Source organism: Desmodus rotundus, chromosome 3, assembly GCF_022682495.2.
Source record: "Desmodus rotundus isolate HL8 chromosome 3, HLdesRot8A.1, whole genome shotgun sequence".
In the NCBI taxonomy this organism is placed as follows: Eukaryota; Metazoa; Chordata; class Mammalia; order Chiroptera; family Phyllostomidae; genus Desmodus; species Desmodus rotundus.
In genome coordinates, this window is record NC_071389.1 from 136610750 (window position 1) to 136636871 (window position 26122).

The 26122-nt window shown below is 40.6% G+C and overlaps 2 protein-coding genes and 1 non-coding gene across 4 annotated transcripts in view; 1 reads left to right on the forward strand and 2 right to left on the reverse strand.

The window, feature by feature from the left end:
• The window catches only part of TMEM19 (transmembrane protein 19), a 316102-nt gene that overhangs the window by 192212 nt on the left and 97768 nt on the right, over positions 1–26122 (reverse strand). The window lies entirely within an intron of this gene.
• LGR5 (leucine rich repeat containing G protein-coupled receptor 5) overlaps positions 1–26122 on the reverse strand; it is a 136413-nt gene that overhangs the window by 83602 nt on the left and 26689 nt on the right. The window lies entirely within an intron of this gene.
• Positions 10097–10198, forward strand: LOC112319191 (U6 spliceosomal RNA). Its single transcript, XR_002976294.1, has one exon. It is a non-coding gene; the product is annotated as a U6 spliceosomal RNA (small nuclear RNA).

The window sequence follows — 26122 nt, forward strand, 5'->3', positions numbered from 1 at the left end:
TCAAGCCTTCCTCCTTTGCTTCATCATCTCTGCCTATCCCCTTTTCTGTCTCCTGACTCTGCCCTGTTGCAGGCCCTCGCCTCCTCCGACCAGTCACCTGAGATCGCCTCCCAGTTCTGTGGCTGGCTGCTACCAGCCATCCCTGCAGGCCACATTCCGAATGGCAATGAGAACAATATATAAAAAAATCCAAAATTAGCCAAATCACCACCCTCCTTAAAATCTTTCCAAATGAAATCCACATTTGTTATTATTACATACAAGCTCCATCGTGTAGCACACCAACCCTTCAGCACCCTAGCATACTGATTCTAATTCATCCTGCAAGCTCAGAGGTAAGGTGTCACCACCTCCAGGAAACCTGCTCTGACCTTTAAGGTTAGTGCACGTGGTTTGCTCTCTGTCATCCGGTATCACTGCACACGTTTATCAACATCACATTGACATGAAATGTTTAAATCTGTCTCCCACAGTAGGTTGTACTTGCGACCAATGGCCAGCTTTTTTTTTTTTTTTTTTCATTTTAGTACTTCCAAATCTAGCCAAGCCTTGCCATGTAGAAGATACTTAGTGAATGTTGAATTGAACCCTCTTTTACTGCTTCCTTTCTGTGAGTGAGCAAATGATCGTATCCATTTTTAAAAAACAATATGTTTCTTATCATCTGACTACAGTGCTCCTCAGTGTGAGGTATATAACCGTCTGGTATAAAACATTTTTGGAAACAAACCCCACTCTGTGTTGAGCCCACCTTCCACAGTGATTTCTGGTCACCGTTAGAGTTGTGGTTTCTCTTTTCAGTGGGTCTCTCTGCTTTCTGTCCTAGGGATTCCTTAAAGATTCTCATTCCTTGAAGGTTCCTGCTCTCCCTGTGTGTTCAAGCACCTCTACGCTGCTGCTGCTTCCCTCTCTCCTTCTCCTTCTTCTTCCTCCTCCTCCTTCCCCTTCTTTCCTCCTCCTTCTCTTGCTAACATAGCTTTTCTACCATTTCTAGTGGAGAGAGGACTGCCGTAGGCACTTGGTCCACCATCTTAAAATCCAGCCTTACTTTCCATGCTTGAGACACGGCACATGAGTCAGTGAACAAAGAGGCCGTTTCTTATAGTGTGACTATTAAACAAATCAATGAAACAACAAAAATGGTTCTTTAATCTTTGCCACAGTTGAAGACAAATATTTTCTTGTTTAGCAGCACAGTGAAATTCCTATTTCTTCTAAGTACAAGCATTTAAAGCTTGTCTTGAGAGATCCAGCAGTGTTTAGCTTTCTGCCAGACACCTTTGCTAACAATGGATCGAGGCTGGAGACGTTCCCGCACTTTTTAATTGATCACTTTTCGAATATGTTTCTGAAGATACGCTGTGCACTTCAAAAGGGAAGGTGCAGGCTTGAGTAGCATTTTATGATAATATGAATAATGTTATTTCAGGTACTTTTCTCATGTTATTGTTTTTAATTCCAAAACAATGTACCTTTGAAAATTATTTTTTGCTAGAGTATGACATATATGGGAAAACAGATGAATCTTAGCTGTCCAGCCTAATGAATTTTCAGTATGAACACGCCCTGGTACATGCCATCACTTCAGAAGCTCCGTCCTGTTCCCTTCTACTCTCTACTCCCTCTGGAAGGCACAGTCTTCTCACTTCTAACACTTTATGTTAGGTTTGGCTTGGTTTTGACCTTCCCATAAATGGAGTGAAACAATGCATAGGGTTTGTTTAAACAGTTTATTTCTAGACCAGTTTTAGGTTCACAGGAAAACTGAGAGGACACTGGAAGGATTTCTCATACACTCCCTGTCCCACACATGCACAGCCTCCCGCATTATCAACAGGGCCCACCTGATGGTACGTTTGTTACAACCTACGGCCTTAGTGACATGTTATCCTCGCCCAAAGTCTGTAGTTTACACTAGGGTTTACTGTCGGTGTTGTACATTGCGTATCCACTACTGAGATGTATCCGCTGTTATAGCATCACACAGAGTATTTTCACTGCCCGAAAAATCCACTGTGTCCTCTCTGTTCATCCCTCCCTCCTCCTGCCACCCCTCTTGGCAATCACTGAACTTCCTACTGTCTCCATAGTTTTGCCTTTTCCAGAATGTCCTATACTGGGAGTCATACAGTATGTGGCTTTTTCAGATTGGCATTTTTCACTAGTAATGCAGAGCTTAGTTTTTTTTTTTCTACCTCACTTTGTTTATGAGATTTATCCATGTGTAGTCCATACATAGCAACAGTTCATGTCTTCTCAATGTAATATAGTACCCCATTTTATTATTATAGCACAATTCATTTATCCATTCAACTGTTGGGTTGAATATTCGGGTTCTTTTCAGTTTGTGGCTCTTATGAACAGTGCTGCCATCGACGTTGTTAAATATGGCTTTTGTCGAGCGTAGTGCACGCGTGCTTGTCTGTTGGGCATGTTTGCAGGAGTGGAATTGCTGGGTCTTGGTGCACAAATGTAAAAATTTGCTGTTAGATCCCACCGGATGGTTTTCTAAAGTGGTTGACTGATGAGTACAGTACTCCCACCAGTACTGGAAGGAAATTACAATTGTTTGACATCCGATTGCTTCCATTTGTTATAACCAAGATTGGTACTATTTTCCTTTTAAACTTTAGTCATCTTAGCTAACTTAGAGTGGTATCTCATTATGGTTTTAATTTGCATTTCCCTTGTGTCTTAGACAGTTGAGTGTCTTTTCATATGATTTTTGGCCACTGGGATACCCTTTTTTACAAAGTGTAAAGGAAAATATTTTGTTTTATTTGATGACCTTCGTATTAAAAGTAAAACTTATAAAATGTGGAACTATACATTGATATGTAAAGGACAAGCTAATAATATTCTCATTCTTATTCTCATATTATTACTCTTCCTGAGGTTTCAAAGGTATTCTTTGAAATAGCTGATAATGTAATAAATAGTTAAGAGCAGGTTTTCTGGAGCTATTCAGCCTTAGTTTGAGTCCTGACTTTGCTGTTTCTGAGCTGAACAACCTTCAGCAAGTTACTTAACCCCTCTGAGCCTCAGTTACCTAATCCATAAAATGGGAATGATAATAATAGTGTCTGCATGATAGAGTCGTTGTGAGAAATAATCGAGCTAATGTATGTAAAGTACTTAAAATAGTACTTGGCGTAGTATAAGCACTGCCTGTTTTGCTATCATCACCCCTGTAATTGGATCTCTTAATGTTTTACACATTGAAACTCTTACTTGTACAGACATAACAAGAGTAGAGAAATGTTAGCTAATTGATGCTTATGGTTACTTTGAAAATATTTTTTAAATGCCAGAATAATTTTAAAAATGTTTAGAGACACCTGGCTTATGTTCTATCGGTCCCTTTGCTTCGTTAATAATGTTTTAATGGAAGCTTCGTAAAGGCAGAGACTCAAAGCAAAGCTCATTTGAAAAAAACTACATTATCATTCTGGTCTCATAGATAGAAATAGTTACCGTGACTGGGCATTCATCTGCCTTATTTACATTATATCAATAGCAAAAGGAGAAATAAGGTGGTTGTTTGTGGGGAGACCACTTATCTAAAAATCTCACGTGCTTACAACACATCCAAAATAGATAAATAAGCAGACAACAAAACAAAACCAACAAAAAATAACTACAGCAAATCAAACCCTTTTTGAAGAGTCGGAATCAAAAGCCCACAAAGTTAGTCATGAATGTTTATGCACTTTTCTCAGAGGAAAAGTTCCCTTTATTTGGGCAATCTTGGTGAGTATTTTAGTTTTGTTTTGTTTTGAAATTCATAGCAACAAGTTACCAGTGGGAGGCAGACTCAACAAGGCGGGTAATGATGTGGGAATGCAGATGTAAGAACTGCAATCAGTAACAATGAATAATAAGTCTTTGATCATTTAGTGTAACAGCTATAGATATTTCAAAAGCTTTCAACCAATTTGGAACCAATTTTTCTCCCACAAGATAGTATAGCACCTGATGCATTCTAGAGGACTACCCAATCACCAAAAAATCATCAGAAAAGTTTAAGTATCTAAGGAATAACATAAAGTTCTATCTCTTCTGCCTTTCCCTATGTTCTATGAACAATTTCTAGCCTTGAACTTACTCCTGTGCTACAGACCTGCATTTCCATCAGCTTCCTTTTTTAATTTCTTCATGTGGTTAACCAACCAGCCACATAAAATGCAATACATTTCAAACTGAACTCATTATTTTCTCTTCCCCCCACACCAGCTTTTCCCTTTGTGTCTCTTCATCTTGTTTAATGCATTACCATTCGTTCAAGCAACCAAGCTAGACACCAATGGTTTGTTTATTTATTTTTCTTTACATTATCCTATCATTCATCTCCACTCTCCTGTAAATGGTCATTAGTCCTATCGATTATATCCCTGCAATGTTTCTGGAGTAATAGTAACTAACATTTATATGACACACACACACACACACACCAACACAATTAAATGAATCTTTAGATAACCCATTTTACAGATGAAGAAACAGAGGCACACAAAACTTAGATTTCCCCAGGCTGACACTAGCAGTAAAGGGCAAAGTCAGGGTCTGACAAAGGTCGGTCTGACTCCAAAGTTAATGGGATTGGCCCCTTTGCAGCTACACTGTATCCTGGACTCCATGCCTTAATTTCCAGATTTTGCTTCTGTAGCTTAAATTTAGGTCTTAAATGTGCTTGATCTTTTTACTCCTAAGGACCATGCGTGTAAGGAGGAACCTCGGAGCACATCTCTCCACCTCTCTGAACCTGTTCACTCATTTGTGGCATCTCTGGCTGCTCTTTCGTCTTGGACAGTTCCCTAGAGGCTACTTCCTTTAGCTTCTGGACATCATCTTGGTCCTGCTTAGCTCCATGGTCTACAGACTCTGGTCCATCTCTCCCCTAGCTCCAGATTCCAGAATTCCAGTTGACACCCAGGGCTTCCCACTTATCTCAGGGGGGAGATTGAGCAATTGCAATGAGTTCTTAATGGTCCTCTCTACTACCTTCATCCTCTCCCTTTTCCCAGTCTATCTCAAGTTTTCTTATTTTTTTCCCTAAAAGATAAAAGAACTAGTATTTTATATCATGCTTCCCTTTTTTGTTTAATTTTTTTTTGTCTAGAACTTTACACTATACAAAGCACTTTCATACCCACAAATTCTTCCCAATTTTTCTTACCAAACCAGAAATTTCAGAACATAATTTAAACTATGTTTCCAAAAAGTTGTTTCAAAACCTAGTGAAACATTTTTCTCTCTGCATGAGATATTTGAACATGGATATTTCCAGAGTCCTAACTAAGACTCACAATATCATCTTCTACTTGAGTAACATATTCTGTTTTTCTTTATGCTTAAAGCAGAACGAAACAACTGGCTTTGGAACTAGAACAGGGTTTCTCAACCTTGAACCTATTGACACTTTGGGCTGGGTGATTCTTTGTTGTGGGGGCTCTCTTGTGGATTGTAGGGTGTTAAGCAGCATCCATGGCTTCCCCCACTAGGTGCCAGCAGCCCCTCTACCCACCCAATTGTGACATCCAAGAGCTTTTCTAGACAGTTATGGGTGAACTGTATCTCCCACTCCCCCAAACGTTGTATGTTGAAGTCCTAACCCTCAATAACTCAGAATGTGATTGTATTTGGAGACAAGGCCTTTAAAAAGGTAATTAAGTTAAAATTAGTTCATCAGAGCGGGCTCTCTTCTGATACAACTGGTATTCTTATAAGAAGAGGAATCTGCTCACAGACAGGGACAGAGAGGAGACCATGTGAAGACACAGGAAGAAGACAACCCTCTACAAACGTAGGAGGGAGGCAAACCAACTGTGCTGACACCTTGATCTTGGAAGGCTCACCTCCAGAGCTGTGATAAATGGCCATTGGTTAAGCCACCCAGTCTGTGGCGCTTTGTTATGGCAGCCCGAGCAAACTAGTGTACAGACATTGCCAAAAAAATGTCCCCTCAGGTCAAACTGCCCCTGGTTGACCCTGGTTGAAAATCATTGAACTAACACCCACAAACTACACACAGGAACCTATTAATTTTACCTTGGTGATGGCAGAGAAAAGTAAGTTTTCAATGATTTTTTTTTTCTTTAAAAAAGGAAATTGAAAGGGCCTTCACTCCACACTCCTCTTTCACACCATAAGTACCTTTTAGCAGATAATTTCATTTCTTTATTATTGGGCAATGAAAATATAAAATAAAAGGCAGAGCAAAAAGCTATGTGATATGGTGCTTGTATAACCCAGGGAGTGCCTCTGGAGCTGGGTCATTGGGTCTTTTAAATAATTCTGGGCCTGTGGCTGCGCTTAATGACTCCACGATAATTACCCAGAAAAGACCTCCAAGGCAATATTTCAAAGAAAATCTCCCAAAAGTTTTCATTAAAGGAACTACATCTATTTTATTTCACTCAAGCAGAAATTCTTACTGGTTTCCCTGCCCTGTGCAATAAGCAAGATGCTGAAATATCTTGCAGTTACCACGGTGTGACTATGGGACCCTTTCATGCCAACGGGTTGAAACCTTTCCCATCCACATTCCATCTAATATCCTAAAGCACATGTAAAGGCACTGGGTTATTATGTAAAAGGGTGACTGATCCATCCTCCTCCTATCCCACGGGTTCAAAAGGCCTTTGCTGGTTGCCCAGCATCTGCAGAATGGAGCCTAGATGTTATCTAGTTGTAGAGAGAGCAAAGGAAAACAGGTTGTAGATTTGGAAAAGGGGCCAGGGTCTCAAATGACGGTTCTGTTACTATGTTGCTGTTAGAACTTTTCCCTTTTGTGCTTTTGTGGTCTGAACTTCCTACGGTTGTATTGTAATGCCTATTTCATCTGCCGTGGTGAGGATTAAATGAGGTAATGGGGCTGCGCGGCGGTAGCTCAGTGTGTGACACTGGACAGGGCTTCACTGGTTGTTGGCCGAAGTTCCCACGGTCCAGTCCTAATTCACTGGGTTTGGTTTACCTCTCTCTAAACCTTTCCAAATAGTCTATATTTCAGTCACACCGAACTGCCTTTGATTCTCCCAATGTGTCCTGAGGTTTTGCCTTTGAGATTGACACAAGAAGTTTATTTCCAATGAACTTTCTGTTCAAGGGAAGGGATTTGGAGGAGCCTCGCGCTGCGGTTTCCTGCTCCCAGGCTTTGCTAGAGCTGTGCGGACTCGGGAAACTGCACGTCAAGCGCCTGGCACCCGGCCTCGTCCAGAGGAAGCAGTCATCATCTGCTCCTAGTCACATCTGCCTGCCTAGATCCCACTTGCTGCTCATTCCTCAGTGTTCTCCCACTTCCTGCTTCCACTCCTGGCCCCTCCATCGACGCACCACATGGCAGCCAAACGTAGCTTTTCAAAACAGAATTAGATAATTCCCAAGCACTGTCTGAAATCCACCAATGGATTCCTGTTCGCTCCTAGATTAAATCCAAATGCCTTAGCGTGGCTGACAGGCCCTGACTGATCTGGCTCCCGCCTAGCCCTGCATCCTTGCCCAGACTCACTGTCCCCTGGCTCACCGGTGATACCTGCCGCCCGGCAGTTCCTCGTGTACCCCAAGTGCTTTCCCTCCTCAGACCTTTTCTGTGCCATTTACCTGCGCCCACAGTGCTCAACTGTACCTCACCCTCCCTTCCAAAAGGCTCCTCGTTACCCTTTTTAAAATAAAATTCTTACCCAAGGATATGTTTGTTGATTTTAGAGAGAAAGGAAGAGAGAGAGAGAGAGAAACATCGGTGACAGAGCAAAACATCAATAGGTTGCCTAGGTAGGTGCCTGACGGGGGGACCAAACCCACTACCTAGGTATGTGTCCTGACCAGCATCGAACCTGCAACCTTTTGGTGCAGGGGACGGTGCTTCCACCAACTGAGCAACCCAGCCAGGGTTCCTCTTTATTCCTAAATATCACTGTGTCAGATAAGTCCTCTTGAACTTCCAATCCAGACTAGTTCTTTTCCCACCTTTCCTTCTCTTCTTTCTGCCTCCTCCTGTCGCCTTCTCCCTCCACACCCCACAACTTGCCACCACCACTCATGTCACTTAAAACAGTTTGTGGTCACATCTGCATTTTTCTTGAATGCTGTGAGGGCCGGGGTGCGAAATCACCAGCTTTCAGCTCGGCACCTGGCACAGGGTTGCCGATGGGTACATTCTTATGTTACGTGACTGCCCAGCTGAATGATCGCTGCATCCTCTGACATTATTCCCTTCCTTTCTTATCTCTAGGAGGATTATTTTTACTAAGTATATTTTTGTGGGTCTCAGAGGATAGTATAGAAAGCAGATTAAAGAATACTGTGTCTTCTTTAAGCAGTTGGCTAAAATGTACCTTTAAAAATTACTACTTTAAATGCTAATTTATCAAATAGATACTAATGGGTAGAAAAAAATACAAAGGAATGCAATAAACCTCAATGACTAATTTTAGAGTTAGTTTCTAGTTGAATATGGGAGATGTAGAAACATGACTGTATTTCAAAATTAAGTAGAAGGGCATGGACTCTATTTCTATTTTGCTATTGAAGAGTATGTGGGCCTCCATAGATAAGTAAACTCCTCCCTAAACCAACTTTTTACTTCCATTAAATGGGAGAATCTTTACTGTTCTTAAGTCAGCGGTATGGGGAATGTGGATGCAATATTTATAGAGCATATTCTGAGATCCTTTGAAGTGCCTACCGTGTACTTATTATTTTTGCAATGCTTTTAAGCATTTTAAACTCAAAACAAAGTAGTAAAAACAGAAATGTAATTATCCAAAAGAACAAAATGCTACAAGATGGACCCTGAGTTGAATTCAGTTACCCAAGAGTTTGATTTAAACATCCTTTTCTTTAAAGCAAAGATGAGAGACACAAAGTTTCTCCACGTTGCAGTGTGCTTTTCAGTTATGCTATGGAAACTATTTTCCAGCTTATTGTCTTCATTTTAGTCTGAGGCTGATAGATCAGCTCTAGAGAGACACTATTCCATTTCAGATAAACTGTTTTTCCATTCAATTTAACCAAGATTCCAGTAGAGGGAGCAGAGTCAACAATTAAAAGAGAGATTTTAAAAACTCAGACATTCAACAGTGAAAAGAACAAATGCTGAATTGATTTGAGAAAAATGTAATTTTAGTGCCAATAACATGGTTTATCTATTTGTCTTCCGAATTATTGCTGTCATAAAGGCAATTGTCTGCATTTCCTTCACATCTGCTAGGAAACCCTCATTTATGCGATTATGAATGCCTCAAGAGCTAGTAAGTCACCGACGAACGTTTAAAAACAACCAGAGGAGTAATCATTCATTGTTATTGGTTAATGAGTTACAAAGCTTAAGGTAATACAAAAAAGTATAACATTTAGAGTCTTTTAAACCAAGTCTGACTACATATAGCATCAGACATTTAGAATGGCAGTCCGTATAAGGTATATCAAATGTGTAATTATTAACTGAGAAAGGATGAAAGAGAAAAACAATGGGGAAGAGTCCAAGAGGGAAAGCCCATGCTTGTATGTTTACAAGGAGTCTTGTCTAAGGAACTGAGTCATGTGTGGGAACTCAACAAGCACTTACTGATGATGAAGTGGAAAGAGTAACAAAGGCAAGGAGTCGTGCCAGCCATGGGGAAGTGAGTTCACAAATCTTACTACAAATTAAACGGTAAGAAATGGAGCTCTCACCCCCATGGAAACTTTCTTTGGGGGTCACACTGCAGTGCCGGCTGCCCCGGAGTCGGGGCTTTCGCAGCTTGGGCGGCTGTGTGTGGCAGTCCTACCGACTACATTCTTGGCAGTTTGTTGTCATGAAAAGAGGCCATTTTTTATAAAAAAAATTCTCAGGAAAGCTAGTTGAATTATTTAGTGATAAGGATTTACCCACTAATACAATAGTGTGTAGTTTTAAATGTATTTTCATGACTAGACACTTTTTATGCTTTTATTTTACTTTTTAAATTAAAATTTTAAGTCAAAGTTATCATATATGTATATACACATGTATTTACATTTGTACTTATATACGTATGTATAATGTAATATTTTATTGTTAGATAAAGTTTAAAGGACCACAGGCTTTATAATGAAAACCAAACACAAGAACAAGTTCTTGCTTTGGCAGCACACAGACTAACATTGGAATGACGTGAGGACATTAGCCTGGGCCCTGCATAAGGATGGCATGCAAATTCACGAAGCATTCCATATTTAAAGAAACAAAACAAAACAAAGCAAAGTCCCATGCCCCACCTCCCACGTCTGACTCCGACTCCCCCGAAGCAGCCATTTGCACCTCTGAGTCCGCGGCAGAGATTCTCAACCTTTCCCACCTCATGGCGCACACACGCTAACTACTAAAATCCTGCGGCTCACCAAATATGTATTTTTTGACCATCTGACAAAACAGTAGGTTAAATTTTGATTCATTCACATTGGATGGCTACTGTTGGTTGATGGTTGTTGTTTTTCACTTGACAATCGAAGGAAAAGGGGTCAGTGCCCCTGACTAAATAGTCAGGTAGTGTGTGTCTTAAGCATTCTCGCAGCGCCCTGGTTGCAAATCGCTGGTCCAGGATCTCTCAGGGGCCACTTTCTTTAGACGGTAACTTTCTGGTCTCCTACCAGTGTGAATTGTTGTGGCGGGAGTTTGGGTGGTGAGGAGGCAGCTGCCTGGCTTTGTGAGCTGAGGAAGATGTTTAACTGCTTATTATTAAGACTTTCAGTGACTCTCCCCATTTTGAACATACTTTGACTTTCAAAAGTACCACTTTCTGGGGTTTTGCATTGGAATTGGCTTGCTTCTTGACTTACCCCATGCCATTTCTCTACTGAGTCATTTTTAAAAAATTTAATCTTTGTCATATTTTTTTCCCTGCTAAGTCATTTCACAAATTTGTTAACACATCCTGTCTACTATAATTGTCTCTCCTGTTCTCTTTGTCTTTGTAGGTCTCTGCTACTGAAAATGTTTTTCTGCCACTTGAGATAAACACATGTTTAATCTGCTAAGTGTTTCTGATATTTTTTTAAAGCTAAAACTACGATACCAATCATTCACATGTCTACTTGTTTTAGGTAGATGCTTTATTTTTCCAGTCCATACCAACCTGATTCAAAGTAGCCATGATTTGTTTGCATGGCATTCATTGTTCCTAGTCACACTGAGGAACTTTAATCTCCAATATCCTTCACACGTTGTTCTGGAAGTTCTAGCCTTGGCTGGGCTGACTCATCTGTACACTGAGAACTAGTTCTTTTGACCATGGTATGGTATCTGGCGCTGACCTCTTCTCGCTGTTGCCTTGACTTGTGGTGATGTGCTAAGATGCTATCAGTGATCAGTCAATGGTGCTCCGATGCTCGACCCAAGCATTTTCCACCCGAAACTAAAAAGTGTTCAGTGCTCTATGGGTACCACCATCACCAATGCCACCCCCATTAGCAACGCCACTGCCCTTAGCCCCAGTTTTGCAGTTGGGCAGTCTAGATACTTCTTAGGAGGGTTCTGGGTCCTCCATGTAAATAAACCCTTCCTCAGTCATGCTTGAAACCCAGAGCAGAGACAGCTCGGGCGCAAGGAAAGTAATTTACCCAGTGATCCACTGTAAGTCTGTATGCTTCCAAAGAGCATGTCTTTAGATACCGTATGTCCGGAAAGATGTCAACATGTTTTCCCTTCGTTGGGGAGGGTGTCTCGAGGGAGATGAGATTTCAGTGGTGTCAGAAGAAGTATAGTGAGGTGAGGTGAGTGTTCCGAGGGAATGGTTGCGAGTTCCAACTGGTGAGTTTGGGGAACTGGTCTCCGCCTACTGATCTGGCTGGTGACAGCATCCTGTTATTCCCTCACTACTGTGCGAGTCCCATCTGACCTGGTGCTCAAAGAGAACAACTTTCCTAAGTAGTGCGACCCTGTGTTTCAATCATAGACATGTGGGTGATTTTTCTATCCTATTAGTGTCTAACCTAACTCTCAATGTCCCAAGGGGGTACTAAAATGACTAAGAAAGAAATGAGACATACAGAATAAAAGTCTTCATTTTCTAAGTAAGATTAAAAATGATAAAAGTTTCTTAGTCCTGTAAGATCTAATATAAGACCAATCTTCCCATAAAAATCCCTCTCAGGTCTTAGCTGTGTGGGAATTAATCTTTCCCCACCAAACTTACAAAGAACATTTTAACTTGCATTAAATAGGTAATCACAGTGTTTCCACTATCACAGTGTTCTAAGAGGCATCTGCCACTTAACGTGAGCCTTAGAGAAATGTGTTGGCTAAGGTAAAGGGAGGGATGAAAGAGGGAAGAGCATTTCTGGTAGGAGAACAGCACGCATAAAGGCACCAGGGCATAAGGGAGCAGGCTGTTCTCCAGAAACCACACGTAGGTTGGCATAGTTGAATGGGAATTGCTTGTGTTGCAACACGACCCAACACAAGGCCGGAAGAGCATCAGGGGCCAGAACCAGACCAAGCTGGCCTCTTATGTCATGTTGAAAAGCTCAGACTATCCTGGAGGCTCTGAGAGCCACTGTAGGATTTTTAGCAGAGATATGACATCATCTTTGGATTTAGTAACACTCTTGGGTGTTAGTTCTTTTTCTTTTATTTAAAGACATAAAAAGGGAGAGATGCATTATTTTTGGTGATTGTGTAGTATATTTCAGTTCATTTTCTTTCTTTCTTGGTAGCAAGCTTTGGATTTTTTTTCCATTTTGGATTATTTTTTGTCAGTTTTGTGCACATCCCACCGGTAGGCTTAAATTAGAACAATTCTTCACATGTTCCTTCCTTTGTGGTCAAGCAATCTTCCTAGATGCATTTTTAGGAGGCTTACACGTCTGCTCGCCTCAGACTGGCTGTAAGAATCTTCTTGAACCCTCTTGCAATTCCAATTAGTCATAGATCAAAACAATAATGTGGACAGATTAAAGCAGATGCCCTCATGCCTTATTTCCTAATATCATCTGTCTTTGCTTTGAAAAGCACACCAACGGAATCTTCTGCATCTGCACACCCCAAAGGCAATTTAATCTCCCTTGGCCAACATTAGAGCTTTAAAGTAACTCTATGCTATGATGTATTTTTCTTCCTCCTCCAAGTTCAACCATTATATAATTCACTTTTTATCAGCCTCATTCTTGTGGATGGGCACTTGCCACATTGTTTATAGTTTTTAACTATAAACAATGTAAAATAAACCTCACAAGGTTAAAGTAAATTGATTTTTCCACATATTGTTGTGTGAAAACTGAATGTAAACAAGGATATAATCTAGAGTCTAGGAACACACGTTGCCTTGTAATATTTTTTGCTAATCTTGTGTCTCAAAGGTTTTTGGAAGTAAACTACTCATTTACATATCATAAATACACAAACAATTTCTCCCCACTTACTGGATCTATTTTAGAATAGCTTTCCCATCTGAATTCAATCTTATCTTTAAAATGCCTCAATTTTTTCAATGTTAAAATTTCATACCGAAATTAAAAAAAATTTTATTCTCTATTTTAATGCCTTTTAAAAATAATTTAATTTATTTTTTTTTTTTGGTTATTCATGGCTGCCATTATAAAAACACCAGTACCTGCATTGGAACATCTTTTATTTTTCTGAAGTGTCAATGATTTTAAAAATTTACATATTTTACTGTTCTGCTATTACAGATGTCCAGGTTTTTCCACCCTTGGTCCCTTCCCACCACCCGACCCCCACCCCCTCAGTCAATCCCCGAACCCACATAAAAACACCATGGTAACAACCCCAGTACCTGTGGGAACATCTCCTGAAACTACCGAATGGCATCGGTGTGACTCCTTGTCTGCACGCCACAGGAAGGCAGGTAGATTTGTTCTATTTTGGGGGTTTAGTTTGGGAATTCTTTCTCCTTCACCACGATTAGGTTATTAGTTCACAAACGAGGCAGTTATCAATGAAAAGTGAAAGACTTCTTCATGTGTAGCTTTTATGTATAAAAGCTTTTATATGTAGCTTTTATGCACAATGTATACTCAATGTGCATTCAGAAGATAAATAATCAAGCTTATCAAGAAAACAGATAGGATGTGGAAGAGAGTCAAAGGCTCCTCTTTAAAGGATTTAGTGTACGGGATTTGTACGGTAGTATCTGGCACTGGGGTCCTGTTACATGCCTTGGCTCGGCTTTGAGAAGCTGAGGCTGCTGGAAGACTGACTCCAGCGACAGCGAGGCATTATTCATCTGCCGGGTGTGCCTCCGACTCCTTAACGGGGGCAGAGGAGCACAAAGGGCGCCGCTTCAGGGTCTGAAGGTCTCCATGTAACTGTTTTATAATTTCATTTGTGTCAGATAATAACACCAGGAATCTGTTCAATTGAATAATCGTATTCTGAAAATTAAGAATGACTTAAGTTATCATCCCAAATTTACCCTTCTTTTTAAACCAAATCTTAAAAACACTTTAAAATGAATTAAATGGATAGGGCAATTAATGGAAATTAATAAATTATTAAAAAACCTTATTCATTTCTCAGTCTCTTTCTGAAAATTCAGATTATCACATTGATTCATTTAAAGTTCATTCATTCATCATTCAATGAATTAATAATGACCTTTTTAAAAAATGTTGAATAAGTGTTAATTTATAACCACGTTATATGATTTTCCCTCAAATCACAATTCACACACTCATTCACTCACTTACTGACTCAACCAACATGTATTGGGAAGCTTCTGTGTTCCAGACCCATGAAAAGTACCAGGAATGTAAAATCCAATATGGACTATTAAAATCCTTCAGACAAGATTGTGATCTCTTTGAAGGCAGAGATTTAGTGAAAATTAAATATTCAAATAGGATTATGCTCATATATGAATTATTATAATATAACATATGTGAGCTAAAGCTCCAACCTATGGATTTATCGAATACTCTAGGAGAGGAAATTTAACCTGAAACCGTGATGTTTGTGCCCAGATGTTCCCTGTGAATTATGCTACCCATGCAGGATTAGCTTTGCATTGTCCTTTTTGATCATAGGATGTGCCTCATACAATCAGCTCGTGCTGTGGTATGCATATGCCATGTGCAACACATTTTTTGCTACTGACTACAATGATTGAAGTCAGATGTTATAAGCACTCGTTTAGCCAGTATTCTTAATAGTATTGTAATGCTGGTGTTGAGAGACAAGGATCATACCCTGGTGGTACAGACCCCCCAGGCCTATCCTTTCTTAGGTTATGTTTATTTAACAGCATTCTTGAGACAAAGGCTCTGCCTGTTTTCCATTTCAAAAGGATATTCTTATTGTAAAGTCTCAGACAAGACAGGAGGGCTTGTTGTGACGGTTTGATGTGGGAGGTGTGTTTAAATAGGAAAGCACCATGGAGCCCGTCAGCTCCACCAGGCAGGTCTTACGTGGACACACTTGCACAGAGGAGGGCCTGGCGCACCGGCCAGGGAGGGCACTGCCGGGGCGAGGGGTGGGGGGTGCGTCCGAAGCCTTCCATTCTGCCACTGATCAGGCAAGTTACCCACTCCGTGTATCCACTTTTCTGTCTCTAAAATGGGGATTCTAATAGTTACAGGGTTATTCTGAGAATTAAATTGCAACATAATGTGTGGCTATCCATGCATTTTATTATGAGTTTCCCCTAATATATGCAGGATGGCTTATTAGCCAAAACTATCATCCATGGTATAGGCATGTCACCATTTGTGAAATAACTAAGACAAGTAATATTATAGTCACATTAAAATATGTAATATTTTTCCTCATGATTCAGAACATACTATGTAATCTTTTAGCAATAATAACAGCTAATATTTCTGGAGTGCTACTACTTCACAGGCACTGTGGTAGGCATACTGAATCTTCACAATGAACTTGTGTGATGGGCACTATTATTACCTCTGTTTACAAAAAAGAAACTGAATCACAGAGAAACTAAATACCTTGCCCATGATCACTAGCTGATAAATGGCGGAAGACTGAAAGTCAGGTTATATGACTTAGAGCACTTGTTCTTTTTGTTTTAATCCTCACCCAAGGATAAATGTATTGATTTTAGAGAGGAAGGGAGTGAGAGAGAAACATTGATGTGAGAAATACATCACTTGCCTCCCTTACATGCCCTGTCCGGGGATCGAATCTGCAACCTAGGTATGTACCCTGACTGGGGATTGAACCCGCAACCTTTTGGAAAAAACTCCAACCAACTGAGCCACCTGGCCAGGGCACCTCATTCTTTAAAAAAGGAAAAACAACAGCTATTGATATAAAATTCACATGCCATACAGTTCACCCATTTAAAGTGTACAATTCAATGGTTTTTTGTACACTCATAGAGGTAAGCAACTATCACCAAAATCTAATTTTAGGGCATTTTCATCACCTGGAAAAGAAACTCTGTGCCCATTAGCCGTCACTAACCAGTCTCCTCCCACCCCCTCAACCCTAAGCAACCACTAGTCTACTTCTGCCTCTGTGGGTTTGCCTCCCGTGGACGTTTCATACAGAAGGCTTACCTGTACTGGATTATACATCAGTGCTGCGTTCCTTTTTATTGACAAACAATGGCCCATTGTGTGGGTACAGCATGTTGCATTTCTCCAAATGGACATTCGGGTTATCTTCATATTTTGGTGGAGCCCTCAGTCTCATCAGTCAATGTGGACTGTATATTCATATATCATTTACTGTGCTATTCTAAGGTCTTGGTTATTAGCTTTCCTGGTTGTTTGCTTTCCCAGTTAAAAAAATGTGATAATTCACCAAACATTTATTGAACAAATACTGTATTCCAGACAGGTGTGTCAGAGACCTAAATAAAATTCCTGTCCTCCTAGTGTTTACAGACTAGGGAGAGAGATAAACAATTTAAGAGGTAGAGAAGTGATAAACACTCTAATAAAGATGTAATCAAGATGTGCTGTGAGACCTCAGTGAGGGACCTTAAAACTGCCAATGGGAGAATGGGAAGGGTGGGTAAAGTAATGCGACAGAAGGACTTCCTTGACGGGTGGCCTAGTGCTGACACTTGAGAGATGAGTAAGAATGATCTAGATGAGAAGACTGAGGGAGATAGTCTAGGTAACAGGGACAGCACATGCTCTCCAAGGGGCCCATAGCCGTGAACTCCGCATGGCTGTGCAAGGCGCACATGGAGTAGGGGAGGGAGCTGGGCCTGCCTGGAGGTGGGAGTGGAGGAAAGGTTGTAATGGGTTTTATAGGCCATGGAAAGGGTTTAGATTTTATTTCAAAGCTCCATGTTTCCCAAACTACTCACTCCTTATTTTGCCATATAAGGACAGTAACTGAACTATTACTTTATATTCTTTTATGTATCTGCATATATATATATACATGTGTACATATATGTATGTATGTAGAGTACCTTTACCTATGTAGATATATGTATCAGTTAACTCAAATTACCTAGGTAAGTTCAATAAAAATGGAATATTTCTATCACTACCTATAAGTAGAAAACCAGTTTAGCATCTGTCGTAAATAGAAAGATGTTCTTAAATTCTACTCAGATTCCTAATTAAAGCTGCCGGGTCAGACTGAGCCTGAAGCCTGTTTGCCCTTTGATAAGAAGGGAGTTGAGTGGGCATGAGAGAGGTGTTGAAGACAAAGTCACCCTCAATGAGATTTTCTCATTGCTGAAGCCAGAAGGGCTGAAGGAGAATTGCAAAGGGAGTAACTTTGCCACCATGTGATAAGGTGTTTTAGATTCTGTGACCAATACTCAGCTGCTGCTGGTGTTACAGGCACCCTAAGAGTCACTGAAGGTTTTTTAGCAGAAACATGCATGGTATTAGAAGGAAATTTCTAAAAAGATCGCCCTGGTGACAACCTGGAGAATGAGCTGGAAGACAGTCAGCTGAGGGGGCCATTCCAATAACCTGGGTGAGAAAGCGGGAGCCAGAAGGGGGCTGTCTTCATAGGTGTGTGTGCCGGGCAATGCCACTCTGGCTATGGGTGCATTTTCAGTAGGTTCTCACTCTTACATGAAAAAGCAGGAAAGAGACAGTTAGGCTTTCCAGCTGCTGCGGAGAGGGATTTGAGGCTCACGTGTCCAGACCCTTCCTTCCTGGCCCTTCACTGTTACCAAGGCAGTTAAGTGGCAGCATTTCTTCCTGGGATGGGGGAGGCGTCCGGCGGACTGAAGTGAGCAGAGAAACTAGCTCTAAGCCTTCATGTGTTTATCCTCTCAGCTTCCACTTCACTGGATTTTCTCAGTTTCTCTGCTTTGACCTCACCCCCATCTCCTGCCCCTCTCGGCTGCATTGTGTTAGTGTCACTTTCCGTCAGATCACTGTCAGGGATCCGGGGAAATGGGCAGACAAGGCCAGAGCATGCTGCTTCTGAAGGCCCCCCGCCCCGGCACTGCACCCCCCCTCCCCCCCACCCCCAGGTGCCCAGGACAGCAACAGGGGAGCTAGGGTCTGAGGGGCCACACCCAGCACAAGGTGACTCTTGTAGCTCTCTGGGGACCAAGAAGATAGCAGGAGTCCTCCTGTTTATGCAACCACTCCAAGATTTCACTGACAGAGTAGAAGGATGACGAAGTATAAAGTGGGGCCAATTTTAACCCCTATTGCTACTGGATAATATTTTAAAATTGCATTCGGATTTTTACCCTGTGAAGAAGTGTTTTGAATGTAATCTCTTTGGAAATGTGTTACTCTTTGGGCTGAATGAAGTTTACCTGGGCCGAAAACCAACGGCAACATGCACGGAAAAATGGATGTCCATATTCATTAAAATCTGATGTATAATGTATCTGTGGCTGCGATTTCTAGAAGTCTAAAATAATCCATATACTAACATAAAAGTAAAAACCCAAACACCTTCAAAAAGCATTAATTGTATATTTGAACAATGTTGTGCTTTCAGAATTAGAGGGCATTTACAGCCCCTACGTTAGCAGAAAGGTAATTGAGAAAGATACTCTATATGTACAATTGTCTGCCAAGAGCTGGTTTAATTCTCACTGACAAGCAAAAGTATACAGCCACCTTCTGAACACAGAAACCTATTAGAGGAAGGCTTATGGTCTTTTTCTGAGCCACGTCTTTTAGAAATTCAACAAAGATATGGTGGGGGCGGGGCAGGGAAAGAAAGAAAACCCAACGACACGTCCACATACCGAAACACCAGAGGCTACCACAGAGACCCCTCCAAGTTGTCTTCTTTAGTGGGAGGATTTCCTTTAAATCCTGTTCAAAAGCATATGGCTGGCTTTGAAAGCTTAAATGGTGTTTGTCAACCATCAGTAAATCTTTAAAATTGTTTCTGCAAATAGGCCAACTCTGTTTCGGCTTTTCCCATTAATCTTTAGGTGGGACCACTGAAGACTTTTTCAGAGCCTAGAGAATGCCTTGATTAAAAGGCTTATTCAAGAGGGAAGGCTTTAGCATTCACCTTGGGTACATAGTCATTTCTCCAGGTATTCATGGGCTGTTATTTCAACTCTGCAATTGTGACCCAAACAAGTCATTTTTTTCTGCCGCAAAGCTTTGAGTAGAGACATTCTTTAGTAAATTACTGAAATCTTGCCTTTTTCTATTTGTCACAGCTTGTTATTTTTTAATCAAGTGTAATCAGTTCACGTAGGAGTCTTCCACTGACAACCTTACAGTTGCTACTATTTAAAACAGAGATTTCATTTTATTTTCCCAAGTGGACAAGTAGTCCTGCTCAGGCTCCGTGTACCTGTCTCGGGGGCTGCCTTGCTCACCAGTTCATTACTTCCAGTGCAGCTCCTGGCCCTCAGCCACAGAGACAAAGCAGACGACGGCTAAAGCTTTACAAAGTATTTGACTGACATTCTTAACTTTCACAAAGTGTAACGAAATTAATCTGCTTATTTCTCGTTAATATCATATACTGTTCCCTGTTCTACCAAATATTTTTGTAAGTATTTACCTCAACTTTATAGAAATACTGTGAGAATTAGTAAGAGTTTAGATAAGGCTCTTGGGACATCTTTGGAAGTAGAGATGCTATACAAGTTTAAACAATAAAATACTTTGGATTTTCATGAGGTTAAAATATACCTACGTAGGGATTTCACCTGAGGTTCATCTCTAGTTCTTACAGCATTTTTGTGGAGATGACATGAACAGAACAAATAGTTTCTAGGCACAATACTCAGAATTATGGCAACTAAAATTACTGTCCGTGTCATTCTCATGCAACCGGCCAATATGGCATCAATTATTCTAGCCTTTCAGATCCAACAGAAACTATCAGCTCTGACCTCTACCATCATTCCAAGATATTTTTTGTTGTTACTAATTATCACTGAAGTTATATGCAAATTACTCCCTCCCTGGGAAGCAGCACTATTAACTGGTAAAAAACCAACCAAACAAAACCATTTTGATTATCACAAGTGAGATCATGGTAATTAGAGACACAGTCAGAACGACAGCCAGCTAGTCCTGACGCGGATGCTGAAAATGAAAACAGTGGGGACTGTCCAGTGTCTTCAGCATGGAGCCCCGGCATTTACTATGTTTGCAGCTCAGGCCAAATGCACTCCAGGGCGCTCCCAAATCCATGAAATTTCGAACCACTCTCTTTCAAATGTACAATTACTTTCACCACCTTTTAAAGTAACTTCTTAATAACTAAATCTTCATCCTTCTGAAAACAAGTTAAAATAGTCATCACAGCTGATATTCAAGTAATGTACACATTTGGATATTCTTGGAGTCCTAGGGAAAGCATAGGCTTTGGAATCAGACACACTCCTTTATTCATGTTAACATAAATCATATATATATACATATATATGTATGGATGTATATATATATATAATTGTTGTTGTATTACAGTTGTCCCAACTTTCTCCCCTTGCTCTCCCCTGTCCCACCTACCCCCTGCTCCCACAGGAAATCCCCACCCTGTTGTCCAAGTTCATGGGTCATTTATACCTGTTCCTTGACTAGACCTCTTTTCAAAATCACCTCTCTTTATGATTTATTAGGTTTGTGACCTTGGACAATTCCTTAACTTCTCTGATTTTTTCAAATATAATTTAAAAAATGTTATTTATTGATTTGAGAGGGAAAGAAGCATCAATTTGTTATTTATTTATGCATGCATTCATTGATTCTTGCATGCGCCCTGACCAGGGACTGAACCCGAAACCCTGCCATATCAGGACAGTGCTCTAACCAACTGAGCTGCCCAGCCAGGACTGTCATTCTTTATTTACAGAATAGAAGTCGCGTCTCATTGGTTTGATATCAGGGGTAAATAAGATAACATATGGAAAGTCTAGCACATTATAAATAATGGCTATTTTGCAAAAAAAAAAAGAAGACAACAAAATCTGGTCTACAATATTTTTCTTTTTGCCTTCATCATACTCCACGTATTCAGACCTTGCCTCAAATAACTATTTTGGTAACTCTCGTTATCACTCCAGATTCACTTCAATGTTAAAATCAGTTTCATTCTCCTTATTTGCAAGGAGAACATGTTGCCAATTTCACCAAATAATAGCTCCCCAAAGAGCCATAGTTATGTTCGTATCTCCTCAGTTTCCTTAATTTGGAAAATCTAAGAATGACAACCAGACTTAGATACCCAAGAAAGCCTTTTAGTTTTTCAATTCCTTACAATTTGCCAGATCTTCTTTAGATACTACCCATAAATGACCAGAGCAGGCAAAGGAAAATGTTAACCATGTGTAGTATCCATTTTGGATTTTGGGGGGCAGGAAACCCAAATGCAAAATAATATCATCATGAAGAATCATAGATGTAGGACATATTTGGTATTACTTTTTTATCTCCAGTTATCCCAATAAATGGATAATTTCATTTAACTTGCTACATTTACTTTGCGGTTCTTCATTATCTTCCCGTTCAGTTTAAAGGTCAGTGGAAGATGATATTTCTCTGCGCGATGCCCTCATTTTCATACCATCTAATATTTTACCAGGCAAGAAGTCCCGAATTACTGCAAGCTTAGTAAGAGCAAAGAAAACATTTTTAATTCTATTTAATAAAATATAATCTTTGCTAAAATGATAGGAAGGAATGTTAAGCTCCTTCAAGGTTGATGATACAGAAGTAACGTAATTTCATAATCCTCCTTGCTCCTTCAATTGTCTTCTCAATTCATAAAGAAGGATTATACCACTACAGTTTGTCCTCATTAAAAAAATACAAACAAAACACTGTTCTATTCGATGGATAATCCTTATAGCAGTCTGTCTAGATGCTCTAATTCATGACTTTCTACTTCTACGTAAAGGTGCAGGAATTGCTCAAGCACACCAGCCATCTAGCTGGTGGCAGCCTGCCAGTCTTCCCAGGTGCAGGGCTGGATAAAAAATTATCTCATTCTATTGAGTTCTACCCGTGTGCTAGACATTGTGCAATGGAAAGGCGCACAGAACAGGTGCAGTTACTGCCTTTCAGGGTTCATAGCTGAAGTCCAACAAAACATCTTTGCTGCTGTTGTTTCACTGCATTATTTTTATTTAGATTTTTTGAGTGGTTAGGAAGCGGCCATCTGATAACTCCTGCGCTGTGGTCACCAGAGACTGCTTGTTTTCTCATTTCCAGTTAAGCAGTTTATGTTACCTGAAAAGTGAGTTTTGAGGTAAGTTGCTAATAGAGGAATTGAGAAACATACTTTTGCCAGGTGTTACATGGTGGGAGGCTTACCCAATGGACCAGGAGAATGTAAATATAGGAAGAGAGGAAGTTTATGCAGCTGGTTGGGAGATGAAGTTGAGCTAGTATGGTAGTATTCTGAGGCTTTTCTGTAACTCCCTGAGGAATCCTAGGAGACAGAGTTTGGTTTAAAAGACAGGTGGAGAAAAGCCAAGGAGCATAAACATTCTTCGGGAGAGTAGAAATGCATAAACGCATATACATGTGATTAAGATAGAAAAGGAACTGGCTAGAAAGTTAAAGGAGCCTGTGGAACAGAAGAGAAAGTGGAGGAGGAGAAAGATTCAAGTCTGAAGTAATTGTCAGGATCTTATTGGGGGCTGGTCACTCTCAGGGTAGCACTGCCTCATTTTGGCAAGTCAGCTCTGATTACTTTCCTAAGAAGCATGGCAGCCTCGCCTGTTCCTCCCTCTTCCAGATTAAATTGTAGGAGATGTTACGGGTTGCTGCCCAGATGTCCCACTTGAGGACGGAATTGCTCATCCCCACAGCTGGCTAAGGCTCCAGCTGAGTCGCCCTGCTGAGCAATTAAAGTGAGCCTCCTCGCTCAAGGTCGCACTGTTCAGGAAGAGGGGCTGGGAAGAGGAGACCTACATCCAATAACTGGCCAGTGTGAGGTGTGAAGGGACACTTCTGAAGGACTACCCCAATGTCAGAGTTCCCCATGTGATTTGCTGAGGGTTTGTTGCAACCTCATCTCAGTTCACCTTCTCCCTGTGCCTCCTTCACTCCCCTCTCTGGACAGGTTTGTTGCTGAGGGCTTGCCCCAAGAAGCTTTCTGTACATAAGTCCCCCCTTATCTGTGGTTTCAGTTACGGTTAACTGAGGTCTAAAAACACTAAATGGAAAATTCCCAAATAAACAACTCAGATGTTTTATATTGTTCACCATTCTGACGCGTGTAATGAAATCTCACACTGCCCTGCTCCATCCTGCTGGGGCTGCGAATCATTCCCTGTGTTGGCCCCCAACCTCAGTCACTCAGTAGTCACGCAGGTCATCCAGTCCAGTGTCATGGGTCACAGTGCTTGTGTTCAAGGAACCCTGATTTTACTTAATAATGCCATCAAAGCCCCAAAGTAGTAATGCTGGCAATTTGGATAGACCAAAGAGAACTTGTAAGGTGTTTCCTTCGCAGAAAACGTGAAAGTTCTTGACTTAAGGGAAGAAGAATTGTATGCTGAGGTTGCTACCATCTATGGTAAAAATGAATCTTCTATCCATGAAATTACCTACTTTATAAATTCAACTTTATAAATTCAACTTTATTCAGCTATGTATGTATAGGGTTTGGTACTGTCCATGGTTTCAGGTATTTATCGGGAATCTTGGGACATATAAAGGGGAACCTCCCAAAACAGGACTTATATTTATAAAAAATTATGTATTCTTACATGTTTCAACTTTAGTCACCTTCAGAGTACTCTCTATTTGATGTAATACACCTATTGAGATGTTTTTTCCACTGCCCAAAACAGTTTTTGAACTCGTTGATTTTGATGCTTTTTAGTGCTTCTGCTGTTTTTTATTTCACCTCTTCCACACAGGCAAAACATTTCCCTTTGAGGACTTTTTTCATAGGGGGATACAAAAAAAGTTGTTTGAGAGGAGATTGGGTGAATAGGGAGGGTGGGGCAGTGGGGGTCATGCTGTTTTTGGTCAAAAACTGCTGAAAACTCAGCGTGGTGTGGGCAGGTGCACTTGTAAATCACCCATCATGAAATGGACAAATGCGTTGAAAGAGTCTTCAAAAAAATTCACTGAAAATGAACACAGCCTGTCACAACAATGCCAGCTGGTACACTGATAAAGACGGGTTCCTAGAACACTCACCTAGTGGGGGAAGCCTGTACTAAAGGGGTCTGACCTCCAGAAGATAATTCCAGTTGTTTTGGGGTCCCTCCTTGTAGCTTCCACAGATAAGGGGGTGCTAATGTACTCAACTCTCCAACACTGAGCCTTCTTGCCAGGAAAACTTTTGTCCCCTAATCTTCTTTCTGAACATAAAAATTACATGCCAATTTTTAATGTTCAAAGTATTTCAAATTAAGTATCACTAGTAGAATAAATCAAAATAATTACGATATTGAATGTACTTATTCAAACAGCATACATATCCTCACCCCCTCTAGCCTGCTGAAACTTACTCTAACAAGGTCGTAGGACTGTCTTCCTTCTATCTACTCCAGGGATGTAATCGTACCTTCTATGATATAACTCTGATTTTTCTTAACTTGGATGTTCATTTTTATGTCTCTTTCACTCCATCCTCTGAATCAGTCTGGAGCCCTGCCTCTGGACAATCATCACCTCTCTGACACTGACTGAATGGTACATTTTTCTGAATATGTCACATACCCCGAGCTAGATTGTAAGCTTTGGTGGGCTGAGGTTGTCATTTTTATATGTCACATGTAGTTCAAAGGTTATTCTGTGCACAGCTCCTGGTTCTCCCCTTCGCCTATCTTTCTTTCTTCCTCTCAACAAATATTTACTTGGCGCTTACTGTGTGGCAGGCGCTGGGCTAGGCTCAGGGGATTCGGTGTAAGCAACACAGGTTTAGTCCCTGCCTTTCTAGAGTCTTACACGGAGATACTTGTCATGGAAACAGATGCAAAATTGTAATACAAATAATTATAATTGTGTTATAAAGAAAAATAATATACTTTGATATAATAAACATAATTTAAATACTGTTTTTAAACTAGCATTTAAGTCCACTATATGAGAAGATATTCTGGCAGAGGCTTCTATATCGCTTTGGCCAGATTGCCACATCCAAGGGCCATCGAGTTATGTCTGAAACGTTGCTTTGTTTTTACCTATGTCAATGAGACTTCCAAACACTTTTGGCTTGTATAATCACTTGATGTACTGAAGATCACACACACACACACACACACACACACATGTATATTACATATGCAAAACATTATAATTCATACATGCTAAAATTTGTTCTAATCATCTACAAACAATAAAACATACAAGAGATACTAATCTTTTTTATCATTTTTCATTGTTGTTCAAGTACAGTTTTCTGCCTTTCCCCCCACTCCTTCCCACCACCCCAGCTTTCCCCACCTCTCTCCCCTGTTTCCACCCCCTTGTTATTTTCCATGTGTCCTTTATAGTTGTTCCTGCAAACCCTTCGCCCTTTTCCCCATTATCCCTTCCCCTCTCCCTTCTAGTCACTGTCATCCTGTTCTCCATTTCAGTGTCTTTGGTTATATTTTGCTTGCTTATTCGCTTTGTTGATTAGGTTCCTGTTAAAGGTGAGATCATATGGTATTTGTCCCTCACTATCTGGCTTATTTCACTCAGCACAATGCTCTCCAGTTCCATCCATGCTGTTGCAAAGGGTAGGAGCTCCTTCCTTCTCTCTGCTGCATAGAATTCCAATGTGTAAACATACCACAGTTTTTTGATCCACTCATTTGCTGATGGGCACTTA